This window comes from Mesoplodon densirostris, chromosome 5 (genome assembly GCF_025265405.1).
Source record: "Mesoplodon densirostris isolate mMesDen1 chromosome 5, mMesDen1 primary haplotype, whole genome shotgun sequence".
Taxonomy (NCBI): Eukaryota; Metazoa; Chordata; class Mammalia; order Artiodactyla; family Ziphiidae; genus Mesoplodon; species Mesoplodon densirostris.
Window position 1 is genome coordinate 11,249,344 of NC_082665.1, and position 15,001 is coordinate 11,264,344.

Genomic DNA, 15,001 nt, shown 5'->3' on the forward strand with positions numbered 1-15,001 from the left:
TTTTTTTCTTTTTCTTTTTTTAGATTCCATATATATGTGTTAGCATACAGTATTTGTTTTTCTCTTTCTGACTTACTTCACTCTGTATGACACACTCTAGATCCATTCACCTCACTACAAATAACTCAACTTCGTTTCTTTTTATGGCTGAGTAATATTCCATTGTATAAATGTGCCACATCTTCTTTATCCATTCATCTGTTGATGGACACTTAGGTTGCTTCCATGTCCTGGCTATGGTAAATAGAGTTACAGTGAACATTGTGGTACATGATTCTTTTTGAATTATGGTTTTCTCAGGGTATATGCCGAGTAGTGGGATTGCTGGGTCATATGGTAGTTCTATTTTTAGTTCTTTAAGGAATCTCCGTACTGTTCTCCATAGTGGCTGTATCAATTTACAGTCCCAACAACAGTGTAAGAGGGTTGCTCTTTCTCCACACCCTCTCCAGCATTTATTGTTTGTAGATGTTTTGATGATGGCCATTCTGACCAGTGTGAGGTAATACCTCATTGTAGTTTTGATTTGCATTTCTCTAATGATTAGTAATGTTGAGCATTCTTTCATGTGTTTGTTGGCAATCTGTATGTCTTTTTGGAGAAACGTCTATTTAGGTCTTCTGCTCATTTTTGGATTGGGTTTTTTGCTTGTTGGATATTCAGCTACATGAGCTGCTTGTATATTTTGGAGATTAATCCTTTGTCTGTTGCTTCATTTGCAAATATTTTCTCCCATTCTGAGGGTTGTCTTTTCATCTTGTTTAAGTTTTCCTTTGCTGTGCAAAACATTTTAAGTTTCATTAGGTCCCATTTGTTTATTTTTGTTATTATTTCCATTTCTCTAGGAGGTAGGTCCAAAAGGATCTTTCTGTGATTTATGTCACAGAGTGTTCTGCCTATGTTTTCCTCTAAGAGTTCTATAGTGTCTGGCCTTACATTTAGGTCTTTAAAACATTTTGAGTTTGTTTTTCTGTATGGTGTTAGGAAGTGTCCTAATTTCATTCCTTTACATGTAGCTGTGCAGTTTTCCCAGCACCAGTTATTGAAGAGGCTGGCTTTTCCCCATTGTATATTCTTGCTTCCTTTATCAAAAATAAGGCGACCATATGTGTGTGGGTTTATCTCTGAACTTGCAATCCTGTTCCATTGATCTATATTTCTGTTTTTGTGCCAGTACCATACTGTCTTAATTACTGTAGCTTTGTAGTATAGTCTGAAGTCCAGAAGCCTGATTCCTCCAGCTCCATTTTTCTTTCTCAAGATTGCTTTGGCTATTCGGGGTCTTTTGTGTTTTCATACAAATTGTGAAAGTTTTTGTTCTAGTTCTGTGAAAAATGCCAGTGGTAGTTTGACAGGGATTGCATTGAATCTGTAGATTGCTTTGGGTAGTACAGTCATTTCCACAATAAAGATTCTTCCAATCCAAGGACATGGTCTATCTCTCCATCCGTTTGTATCATCTTTCATTTCTTGCATCAGTGTCTTATAGTTTTCTGCACACAGGTCTTTTGTCTCTTTAGGTAGGTTTATTCCTAGGAATTTTATTCTTTTTGGTGCAATAATAAATGGGAGTGTTTCCTTAACTTCTCTTTCAGATTTTTCATCATTAGTGTGTAGAAATGCAAGAGATTTCTGTGCATTAATTGTGTATCCTGCTACTTTGCCAAATTCATTGATTAGCTCTAGTCGTTTTCTGGTAGCATCTTTAGGATTCTCTATGTATAGTACCATGTCATCTGCAAACAGTGACAGCTTTACTTCTTCTTTTCTGATTTTGATCCTTTTCTTTCTTTTTCTTCTCTGATTGCTGTGTAAAACTTCCAAAACTATGTTGAATAATAGTGGTGAGTGTGGACATCCTTGTCTTGTTCCTGATCTTAGAGGAAATGGTTTCAGTTCTTCACCACTGAGAACGATGTTGGCTGTGGGTTTGTCATATATGGCCTTTATTATGTTGAGATAAGTTCCCTCTATGCCTACTTTCTGGAGGGTTTTTATCATAAATGGGTGTTGAATTTTGTCAAAAGCTTTTTCTGCATCTATTGAGATGATCATATGGTTTTTCTCCTTCAATTTGTTAATATGGTTTACCACATTGATTGATTTACGTATATTGAAGAATCCTTGCCTTCCTGGTATAAACCTCACTTGATCATGGTGTATGATCCTTTTAATGTGCTGTTGGATTCTGTTTGCTAGTATTTTGTTGAGGATTTTTACATCTATGGTCATCAGTGATATTGCCCTGTAGTTTTCTTTCTGTGAGACACCTTTGTCTGGTTTTGGTATCAGGGTGATGGTGGCTTTGTAGAATGAGTTGGGGAGTGCTCCTCCCTCTGCTATCTTTTGGAAGGGTTTGAGAAGGACAGGTGTTAGCTCTTCTCTAAATGTTTGATAGAATTCACCTGTGAAGCCATCTGGTCCTGGGCTTTTCTTTGTTGGAAGATTTTTAATCACAGTCTCAATTTCAATGCTTGTGATTGCTCTTTTCATATTTTCTATTTTTTCCTGGTTCAGTCTCAGAAGGTTTTGCTTTTCTAAGAATTTGTCCATTTCTTCCAGGTTGTCCATTTTATTGGCATGTAGTTGCTTGTAGTAATCTCTCACGATCCTTTGTTTTTCTGCAGTGTCACTTGTTACTTCTCCTTTTTCATTTCTAATTCTATTGATTTGAGTCTTCTCCTTTTTTTTCTTGATGAGTCTGGCTAATGGTTTATCAATTTTGTTTATCTTCTCAAACAACCAGCTTTTAGTTTTATTGATCTTTGCTATTGTTTCCTTCATTTCTTTTTCATTTATGCCTGATCTGATCTTCATGATTTCTTTCCTTCTGTAAACTTTGGGACAATTTTGTTCTACTTTCTCTAATTGCTTTAGGTGTAAGGTTAGGTTGTTTATTTGAGATGTTTCTTATTTTATGAGGTAGGATTGTATTGCTATAAACTTCCCTCTTAGAATTGCTTTTGCTGCATCCATAGGTTTTGGGCTGTCATGTTTTCATTGTCATTTGTTTCATTTCCTCTTTGATTTCTTCAGTGATCTCTTGGTTATTTAGTAGTTTATTGTTTAGCCTCCATGTGCTTGTATTTTTTACAGATTTTTTTCCTGTATTTGATATCTAGCCTCATAGCGTTTTGATCAGAAAAGATACTTGATATGATTTCAATTTCCTTAAATTTACCAAGGCTTGATTTGTGACCCAAGATATGATCTATCCTGGAGAATGTTCCATGAGCACTTGAGAAGAAACTGTATTCTGTTGTTTTTGGATGGAATGTCCTGTAAATATCAATTAAGTCCATCTTGTTTAATGTATCATTTAAAGCTTGTGTTTCCTTATTATTTTCATTTTGGATGATCTGTCCATTGGTGAAAGTGGGGTCTTAAAGTCCCCTACTATGATTGTGTTACTGTCGATTTCCTGTTTTATGGCTGTTAGCATTTGCCTTAGGTATTGAGGTGCTCCTATGTTGGGTGCATAAATATTTACAATTGTTATATCTTCTTCTTGGATTGATCCCTTGATCATTATGTAGTGTACTTCTTTGTCTCTTGTGATAGTCTTTATTTTAAAGTCTGTTTTGTCCAATATGAGAGTTGCTACTCCAGCTTTCTTTTGATTTCCATTTGCATGGAATATCGTTTTCCATCCCTTCAATTTCAGTCTGTGTGTGTCACTAGGTCTGAAGTTGGTCTCTTGTAGACAGCATATATACAGGTCTTATTTTTGTATCCATTCAGCCAGTCTCTGTCTTTTGGTTGGAGCATTTAATCCATTTACATTTAAGGTAATTATCAATATGTATGTTCCTATTACCATTTTCTTAGTTGTTTTGGGTTTGTTATTGTAGGTCTTTTCCTTCTCTTGTGTTTCCTTCCTAGAGAAGTTCCTTTAGCATTTGTTGTAAAGCTGGTTTGGTGGTGCTGAATTCTCTTAGCTTTTGCTTGTCTGTAAAGGTTTTAATTTCTCCATCAAATCTGAATGAGATCCTTGCTGCGTAGAGTAATCTTGGTTATAGGTTTTTCCCCTTCATCACTTTAAGTATGTCCTTCCACTCCCTTCTGGCTTGCAGAGTTTCTGCTGAAAGATCAGCTGTTAACCTTACGGGGATACCCTTGTATATTATTTGTTGCTTTTCCCTTGCTGCTTTTAATATTTTTCTTGTACTTAATTTTTGATAGTGTGATTAATATGTGTCTTGGTGTATTTCTCCTTGCACTTATCCTGTAAGGACTCACTGTGCTTCCTGGACTTGATTAACTATTTCCTTTCCCATATTTGGGAAGTTTTCAACTATAATCTCTTCAAATATTTTCTCAGTCCCTTCCTTTTTCTCTTCTTCTTTTGGGACCCCTATAATTCAAATGTTGGTGTGTTTAATGTTGTCCCAGAGGTGTCTGAGACTGTCCTCAATTCTTTACATTCTTTTGTCTTTATTCTGCTCTGCAGTAGTTATTTCCACTATTTTATCTTCCAGGTCACTTATCTGTTCTTCTGCTATTGATTCCTTCTAGAGAATTTTTAATTTCATTTATTGTGTTGTTCATCATTGTTTGTTTGCTCTTTAGTTCTTCTAGGTCCTTGTTAAATATTTCTTGTATTTTTTCCATTCTGTTTCCAAGATTTTGGATCATCTTTACTGTCCTTACTCTGAATTCCCTTTCAGGTACACTGCCTATTTCCTCTTCATTTGTTAGGTCTGCTGGGTTTTTACCTTGTTCCTTCATCTGCTATGTGTTTCTCTGTCCTCTCATTTTGCTTAACTTACTGTGTTTGTGGTGTCCTTTTCACAGGCTGCAGGTTCGTAGTTCCCATTGTTTTCGGTGTCTGCCCCCAGTAGCTAAGGTTGGTTCAGTGGGTTGTGTAGGCTTCCTGATGGAGGGGACTGGTGCCTGTGTTCTGGTGGATGAGGCTAGATCTTGTCTTTCTGGTCAGCAGGACCACGTCCGGTGGTGAGTTTTGGGGTGTCTGTGGACTTATTATGATTTTAGGCAGCCTCTTTGCTAATGGGTGTGGTTGTGTTCCTGTCTTGCTAGTTGTTTGGCATAGGGTGTCCTGCACTGTAGCTTGCTGGTCGCTGAGTGGAGCTGGGTCTTAGCATTGAGATGGAGATCTCTGGGAGAGCTTTTGCCGTTTGATATTACATGGAGCTGGGAGGTCTCTAGTAGATGTCCTGAACTCGGCTCTCCCACCTCAGAGGCACAGGCCTGACACCCAGCCAAGCACCAAGACCCTATCAGCCACACAGCTCAGAAGAAAAGGGAGAAAAAAAGAAAGAAACAAAAGAGCAACTAAACCAAAAAAACCGATCCACAAATGATAACAAGTGCTAAAAACTCTATGGAAAAAAAGAAAAAGAAAGAAAGAAAACCGACAGACAGAATCCTCAGACAAATGGTAAAAGCAAAGCTATACAGACAAAATCACACAACGAAGCATACACATACACACAAAAAGGGTAAAAGGAAGAAAAAATATATACCGTTGCTCCCAAAGTCCACCTCCTCAATTTGGGATGATTCGTTGTCTATTCAGGTATTCCACAGATGCAGCGTACATCAAGTTGATTGTGGAGATTTAATCCACTGCTCCCGAGGCTGCTAGGGGAGATTTCACTTTCTCTTCTTTGTTTGCACAGCTCCCAGGGTTCAGATTTGGATTTGGCCCCGCCTCTGCATGTAGGTCACCTGAGGGCGTCTGTTCTTCGCTCAGACAGGACGGGGTTAAAGGAGCCACTGATTCGGGGGCTCTGGCTCACTCAGGCCACGGGGAGGGAGGGGTACGGAGTGCCGGATGAGCCTGCGGTGGCAGAGGCCAGCGTGACGTTGCACCAGCCCGAGGCGCGCCGTGCGCTCTCCCGGGGAAGTTGTCCCTGGATCACGGGACCCTGGCAGTGGTGGGCTGCACAGGCTCCCGGGAGGGGAGGTGTGGATAGTGACCTGCACTCACACACAGGCCTCTTGGTGGTGGCAGCAGCGGCCTTAGCATCTCATGCCCGTCTCTGGGGTCTGCACTGTTAGCCGTGGCTCGCGCCCGTCTCTGGAGCTCCTGTAAGCAGCGTTCTTAATCCCTTCTCCTCGCGCACCCCGAAACAATGGTCTCTTGCCTCTTTGGCAGGTCCAAACTTTTCCCCGGACTCCCTCCCGCCTAGCCGTGGCGCACTAGCCCCTTCAGGCTGTATTCACGCCACCAAACCCAGCCCTCTCCCTGCGCTCCGACCGAAGCCCCAGCCTCAGCTCCCAGCCCGGCCTGCCCCAGCGGGTGAGCGGACAAGCCTCTCGGGCTGGTGAGTGCCTGAGGGCACCGATCCTCTGTGCGGGAATCTCTCTGCTTTGCCCTCTGCACCCCCATGGCTGTGCTCTTCTCTGCGGCCCTGAAGCTTCCCCCTCCGCCACCCGCAGTCTCCGCCCACGGAGGGGCTCCCAGTGTGTGGAAACCTTTCCTCCTTCACGGCTCCCTCCCACTGGTGCAGGTCCTGTCCCTATCCTTTTGTCTCTTGTTTTTTCTTTTTTCTTTTGTCCTACCCATGTACAAAAGAAAGAGGGTTATCTTTTGGAATGATCAGTCATTTACAAATCCTTTTGCTTGTTTTCTTTTTTCGTCTGCACCAAAATGTTCAGCATCTTAATGAGATGGCCTTTGGGACCCCGAATGACAATTTCACCTCAATTAATAATATGACCAATGGACATTGGGGAGTTTCTTGCGTTTTGGGAGGTCTGAGGTCTTCTGCCAGCGTTCAGTAGGTGTTCTGTAGGAGTTGTTCCATGTGTAGTTGTATTTCTGATGTATTTGTGGGGAGGAAGGTGATCTCCACGTCTTACTCTTCTGCCATCTTGAAGGTCTCCTCCCACCGTGTTCTTAAGGTTAAATGTCAATAATGTTGTAGGTATTAAAAAGCTTTATGTTCTTTCTCCACAAGTGCAAAATACAGAAGAACACATGTGGAAGGATTTGAGATTTAGTCAAATAAACAAAGGCCAGGAGCTGGAGAAGGTTGTGGGTGGATGAAACACATCTACAGTGGTCTTGGAGGGGCGAAGTTTTCTGGGCGAGACGGGAGCACCCGGCAAAATAAGCTAAATGGGCAGTCATTCAGGGGAGGCCAGAGAGGGGCATGAGCCTGCCCTGCTCAGCACATAGGAGTGTCGAGGCTGGAGGTGATCAGGGATGAATGGATTCAAAGGGGGCATGTGTGCAAGTGTGCACGTGTGCAAGCAGGGACAAGCTCAGAGGGCATTGTGCAGGCCAAAAAAGGGGTGGAGTCTTGTGGAGGTTGAAGGCAGGAGTGTTAGGGATAGAATCTGTAGGATTTGAAGGCTAATCAGATATCTGAGGGGCAGCTAGCGAGGCAAGTGTCAACCACGGCAACGAACATTCTCGACTGAATTTCCTTTAGTTCTGGTCACACCTCCATGTGGTATTTCCTCAGCTCCTAGTTCATAAGGCTTATATGACAACTCAGTGTGTTGGTGTTTTTTCTCTGATTGTCTTACCTTCATAAATCTTCATAACAATGTTATAATCTTCTGGAGAACCTAGGTGTTACCTTTTATTGCTCAAAATTGTCTCCCTGTTCAGGATTTTAACCAAAAGAAGGAAAGTGACAGTCCTGAAGCCTCCAGGAGAAGCACCACCTAAATGATCTGGCCACCCAAGGAATGTTGAAAGGTGGGTGTCATGACATCACCAGTCAACACTTCCTGGTAAGAAGTTCATACATTCAAGTACCATCTCAGAGTCTAGCCCTCCATGAGGATCATCCCACCCTGTGTTTCTGGGGCTCCACTGAGGCACGTTTGCAAGAACGTCCACATTGTCATCAGACAGGACTGAATAGAGCTTTAGTAAAAGAAGCAAAGCCCATAGGCACTAGATTACGCTTAATAGCTGTGCAGCCCCCGTTGACTCTGGGTCAAGTTTGCCTTGGCAAAACAGAGTTGTGCCCTTGATCTGAACTTCGTTGACTTTCCCTTGACAAAGGAAGAAGATGACAGCTAGGCAAGAGGGTGTAGGAGGCAGAGGGAATTCCAACAGAGAACATATTCAGGAGGTAAATGATTATTGTCACTGGAGAATATATTTAGTAGGTAGCCAACTTCCTCCAAAGCTGCTATGAGGACGACTTGTTACTTTAGAATGTATCAAATCTAGATATATTATTTCAGTATTAGATAGTATCTACTTTCTCAGATTGCCCATATTTTAAAAAATAAACACAATGGTAATAATAGCAGCTATCCATGCTGCCAGTAAGAAAAAAATTGTCCTCACATGCAATTAAAATTACAAGGTAATTGGGGGCCATTAGGTGGTTCCTCCCACAATAAATCATCTTAAACTTTCAGCCTAGGTTTACTGAGGCCTTAAGAGAACATGCAGGAAATATCTTGGGAAGTTAGTTCCTCACTTGAATAAAGAAGTTCACAACTGACCTTACTATTAAATACATAATCACTAAGAAAACTTCCCCATATTAACCAAATGCTCATCTATAATAGCACTGCAAATGGAACAAGTCATTCTAGTGATAAAGAATCATTACCTATAGTGCTATTATTAAATGATTCCTACAGAGGGTTATCTTTTGGAATGATCAGTTATTTACAAATCCTTCTGCTTTTTTTTCTTTTCTCGTCTGCACCAAAATGTTCAGCATCTTAATGAGATGGCCTTTGGGACCCAGAATGACACTTTCACCTCAATTAATAATATGACTGATGGGGCTTCCCTGGTGGCACAGTGGTTGAGAGTCTGCCTGCCGATGCAGGGGACACGGGTTCGTGCCCCAGTCCAGGAAGATCCCACATGCCGCGGAGCGGCTGGGCCCGTGAGCCATGGCCGCTGAGCCTGCACGTCCGGAGCCTGTGCTCCGCAACGGGAGAGGCCACAACAGTGAGAGGCCCACGTACCGCAAAAAATAAAATAAAATAACATGACCGATGGACATTGGAGAGCAACCAGATAGGAGACTCTTCTCCTGTTATTAATGATTCAGTGGTTAAGAAATTACAAGTCCCTAGATGCAGCAGCATAGCAGGGCAGTTAGTCTGATGGTGAGGAAGACCAGCCACCAGCAATACCTAGGATCAGGAATCCTCGTCCATTTCTCACCTCACTGCTACTCGCCTGGATACTGTAGGGCACATCCTTACACTGGGGCTGAAGGATCTTTCTGGAAATGTAAATCTGATTCAGTCTCTCCACAGCTTAAATACCTCAGTGGCTCCCTATTGCCCTCAGGGTAAAGTCCAAACTCCTCAGCAGGGGTTTATGAGGCCCCTCCTTCTGTAGGGGCCTCCTGTCTGCTTCCACCACTCTCGTCACTCCTCACCACATCACCCCATTGTGTTTGCAAGTCCCTGAGCTCTGCATGCACTTCCCCCCGCCCCGGTCCTTTGCCCTCTGCCTGGAACACACCCCACTCCCCCCACCCAGCCTACTCCTATTCACCCCCTTTTTTAAATTATGAAATATACAGACAGAGATTGCATGAAACACATATGGAGAATTTAAAGAAAAATTATTCAACAAGCATTCCAGAATAGCACATCCCAGAATCCTCTTCTGTGCGTCTCCACAAACACAACCCCAACTCTCCCCACTCTCCTTGCTTTTCTGTATGGCGTTACCATCAATGTATGCATTCCCTAAGCCGTAGCTTATTTCTGCCTGCTTTTTAAGTATTGTATGAGTATCTTTTCCCCCTCCACATTGTGTTTATGATCCAAGTTATTTAATGTAGTTGTAAATTTATTTATTTTCATTGCTGATACTACTCCATTGTACCACAATTCATCTGTTCTGCTGATGGACGTGGGTCGTTTCCTTTGTGGGTGGCTATCACAAATAATACTGCTGGGAACACTCTTCTACATAGAGACCAGTGCATATATGTGCACGTGCAAAGAGTTCCTCTAATTGCCATCCCTAGGAGTGGAATGCTACCTTGCAGAGTATGCAAAACTTCAACTTTTCTATATAATGCCAATGGTTTTCCCAAGCGGTGGTACCAGTTTGCACCTGCATCAGCAGTATGTGTGAGTTTGCTAATTCCTCTTTTCTGCTCAGGTCTCAGTTTTGACCACTGCATTGCAGAAAGCCTGCCCTATGCCTGAAAGTCTGGATTAGGTGCACCTCTTTTGTACTTCTTTAGTACCTATGTTCACCTCATCATGACACTAGTCATACCTTGTGGCATGCACGTGACAGATGTGAGAAGATGCTGCTCAGATCCCTAGCTGCTGTCCCTCTGGACCCACTGCTCCACTAGAGCTGAGGCCACATATCCCTCAGGTGCTCCCAGTCAAGGACAGAGCACAGTGATGATACAAATCCAGGCTCACTTCTGTTACACACAGGACTCCTCTGATGGGTGACTTGGGCTCAAAGACTTCCCAGGGACCCGGCACATCCTTTCTTAGAATTGCACTGCAGTGCAAAATTCTCCCTACCCACCCCTCCTTCCTTCCCCCAGCCTTGCACAGATGTCAGACCGGTAATGCAGTCTGAAATCTCCCCCCACCTTCTCTGGTTCCCTCCCTTTGTCCTTCATAGGCATTTCCTCCAAGAAATCTCTTACATGTCTAATCCTATCTTGGTATCCACTTCTTAGAGAACCTAAACTAACACAATGTAATTTCCTCTTGATTTTGTGGCCTTAACAATCAACAGAACAATTATGAAAAAAGAAACTCTTGTGCCCCCAGTGCCTAATAGAGGGACTAGCACATGGTAAGTGCTGAGTAAATCTTGGTGAATCAATAAGTTATTTATTTTATAAGTGAGATTCTCACTTCTGTGCTTCGTATGAACACGTTTCTAGTGTCATCTGAAAGGCAGAAGAAAACTTCTTGGCCAAACTTGATACCTCCTTTATTTCCACAAGCATAGCCTCAGACTGTACTTCCTAATTAAAAGGTGTGGCCAGTGTGCAACGGTGAAAGAAGCAGCTAAGATTCGCTTTCTTTCCATGAGGGGAAGACAAAGTCTCCTATTAGGTCATTGGCTCAGGAATACTCTCCCTGGCTTCTCATTCCATAGTTCAGAAGCCTCTGACTACAACACTTCCCACCAGACTTGTGAGAATCTTAGAAAAGTGAAGGGACCTGTCATAAGTAGCCTCTCAGATGGTCTCCTATGGTCCCCACCTACTGGCATTATACTTCATATAGTTCCCTGTCCTTGAGTGTGAGCCAGATTTAAAGACTAGCTTCTAAAGTACTGAATACAGCAGAAGTGATAGAAGATAAAAAGACTGGGGTTTCCATTATAGTCTCAGAGATGGAGTGGAAAAGACACTGGGTTTAGAGCCAGAAGACCTAAGTGTAGTCTTTATCTGTGTGACACTGGCCAAGACATTTCAGGGAACAATAATACCTAACTAACTCCTCTGACTGTTTTGTTCAGGAAGTTATATAAGAGAAAACTTTTATTGAGTGTTGTTCTACAGACTTTTATTTGTATCAACACAACCATCACAGCAATCTGATGAGTGGATACTGTCATCATCCCCATTTTATAGATGAGTCAACTGAGGCACAGAGATATTAAAGAATTTGCCCAAAGTAATACAGCCAGTAAGTGCTAGAGCCAGGATTTGCACAGAGTAATCTAGCTCCAGAGTCCACATGAACACAACTCTATATCTGTGGGTGAAAGCACTTTATCTAAGACATTATAGGAATATAAATCATTCAGTGACATATTGGTGTAAAGACAGACACAACAATCATTAGAGCAGAATAGAGTCCATAAACAGATCCACACACATATGGTCAACTGATTTTCAACAAAGTTGCAAAGGCAATCCAGCAGAGAGAGGATAGTCTTTTCAACAGATGATTCTGGAACAACTTAATGTCTTTACACACACACAAAAATGAACCTTGATCAATACCTCATACCATATGCAAAAATTAACTCAAAATGTATCATAAACTTATTTAGGTAAAACATAAAGTTATAAAACTTCCAGAAAAAGAAAATCTTTATGACCCTGAGTTAAAGATTTCTTAGTTGCAACACCAAAAGCACAATTCATAAAAGAAAATACTGATAAATTGGACTTCATCAAAATTTAAAACTTCTACTCTTGAAAAGATATAGTTAACAAAGAAGCCAGAGACCATGAGAAAATATTTACAAATCACATGTATGATAAAGAATTTGTGCCCAAATATATAGAGAAATTGAAACTCAAAACTCAGCAGTAAGACAACTCAATTTTAAAAATGGATAACAGATCTGAACAAACACTTCATCAAAGAAGATGACAAATGAGCACATGAAAAGATGTTCATCATTAGTCATTAGGAAAATGCAAATTGAAACCACAGTGAGCTACCACTACATTGCAATGGCCAAAATTTAAAAAAACAAGAGCAAATATTGGTGAGGAGATGGAGCAACTGCGACTCTCCTACACTGCTGGTGGGAATACAAATGGTGCAATCATTTTGGTAATTTCTTAAAATGTTATACAGAGACCTACCTTATGGCTCAGCCATTCTACTCCTAGGTATTTACCTAAGATAAATGAAATCATTTATCCACACAAAGACTTGTACAAATGTTCATAGCAGCTTAATTTGTAAAAGCCAAAAACTGGAAACAACTCATATGACTATCAACAGATAAACAAATTGTGATATGCTCATGCAATGGAATACTACTCAGCAATAAAAAGGAGTGAACTCTTCAACAACATGGGTGAATCTTAAAATAATTATGCTGAGTGAAAGAAGCCAGATAAAGAGAGTACATACTAAATGGTTCCATTTATATAAAATTCTAGAAGTTCAAACTAAAGTGACAGAAAACAAATCAGCAGTTGCTTGAGATGGAAGTGAATGAGAGAGATTACAAAGGGACATAAGGAAACTTTTGGGAGGTGGTAGATATATTTATTATCTTGATTAGGGCAATAGTTTCATGGATGTAAACATATGTCAAAACTTATCAAATATATGCAGTTTTCATACCAATTATAACTCAAAACGCTATAAAAAGATAAATCATTCACATCATTATTATAGTCTGAGCAAAGTTATTTAAGTCATTGTCTGACTTATTTCTCCCCTCATCTTCCCCTGTTTCCCCTTCCCAAATTCCTGGATAAGGAGTCAAGACCATACCCACCTCTGGTATTCATATCAATTAAGGGGGAAAAAAAAGTCCATGTGGAAAGAATTTTGTTAAGTTCTACAGGAGATGCAAAGTTGGATAAGAAATAGTTCATGTCTTCAAGAAGTTATAATCCAGGTAGAGAGAGAAGATATAAGTATGTTTAAAATTAAGTTATCTAATAAAGCATAAGTATCAATTCTAAAAAAATAGAAAACATTTTAAAAGAGAGTGATTAACCACCTAATGAAGAGTACAGGCAAAATTTTCCAAAGAGCTACTTTGGACTGGGATGGTTCAAGAATGTTTCATGTAGGATGTGGGATTTGAGCTGGACTGTGAAGAATGGATAACATTTAGATAGATAGGAGGAGTAAAGAGAATAAACACAAGATGCTTTGATGGGTTCAGAGGATGGTGACACTGAGTGAATAAGTTGGATGGGAAGAAAGGTTTCTGTAGAAGAATCATAGGACTTACCCCTACAAAAGTGGGACCAGAGTTGGAGGGTCTTGAGCATCAGGTGGAGTCTAAGCCCCCAGCCTTTATTTCATCCTAACATGAAAAGGAACTTGTGAGGTAGTGACCCTTTCATGGTTGGAATCATTCGGCAGAGAGTGTATGAGCATATATGAGGAATATAGAAAGGAGATAACTTCCCTGAATGGACAAGTTCCTCCCAATCCCAAGACACGGGTCACAGATTCATGGGCTCTGAAAGAATCATTAGAAGTAGCACTGGATAGTTGTCTGATACTATCTTGGTTCCTCCTCCTGGAGGTAGTATCTGACTTCCTCGTCAGAGTCAACAGGGACCTTATTTTCCCCTCGTCCACCCCGTGTTCAGCCAGGGAATGGAAGATGATCTAGGTGCAACCCATAAGACTCTCTCCCATGATTCTGACTCGTGAGTGAATGGCTCAGAGACATGAGGACCAGTTAGAAGTCATTCATCATGCTGATTAGACCCTGTCTGCTCCATGGCTGTGGCTATGCTTCCTGTAAACCAGCCCTCCAGATACTCTTGATTCCTGGCCAGTACTCTAATATATGGTTAATTCTGTGATTTCCCCCCCAAATATCATTCCAACAAATTTTGTTTTTGCCTAAGACATTAGAGTCTGCTTCTGTTGCTTAAAGCCAAGAACAAGAACTGACATGGAACTCTTTGGATCTTAGGGCTTCAATTCCCTGCATACCCTGTTGGTCTTACTTCAGCCCCCTGGGGTCATACGGAGCAAGTTTATCCTCTCTTCCACATGAGTTCTTCTTAAACCTGATGACAGCTCTCCAACCTATCCTGACCTTTTCCCTCCTTAGGCTAAATGCCCCATGTTCCTTTGGGCACTCGTCATTTCACATGAGCTGGATTGCTTCACCAGCCTGGACACTTTTTCCAAGGGTGATAGTCTGTTCACATTCAGACCTTTGTGACTCAATAAATATTTGTTGAATGAGTGAATTGCCCAAATTTAAAGTTTTACTTTTGGCTATACTACCTTCTGTAGAAAACAGTCATTCATTTCTGTTTTTTTCATGCAAAGACTGTGTTATAGTTAAGGTGCTGGCTCAGCTACTGAAACAGAAGTCAAAATAACAGGGACTTAAATAAGATGGCTTATTTCTCTCACATGGACAAGTCTAAATGTAAGTAGAGCTGGAGACTCGGGCTCTTTCTAGACTTTTGCTTTCCATTTACAGCACATGACTTCTATCTTGTGGTCTAGCCTAGCCATTCCTGCTGCCAGCCTATGTTCACGTTCCAGAAGGAAGGGAAAAAGTAGACTTGGGATGTTCCTTTAAGGGAATGTTCTGGAAATTGCCCCCATCATGTCCACTCCTTTTTTATGGGTCAGAACTTAGTCTTATGGCCTT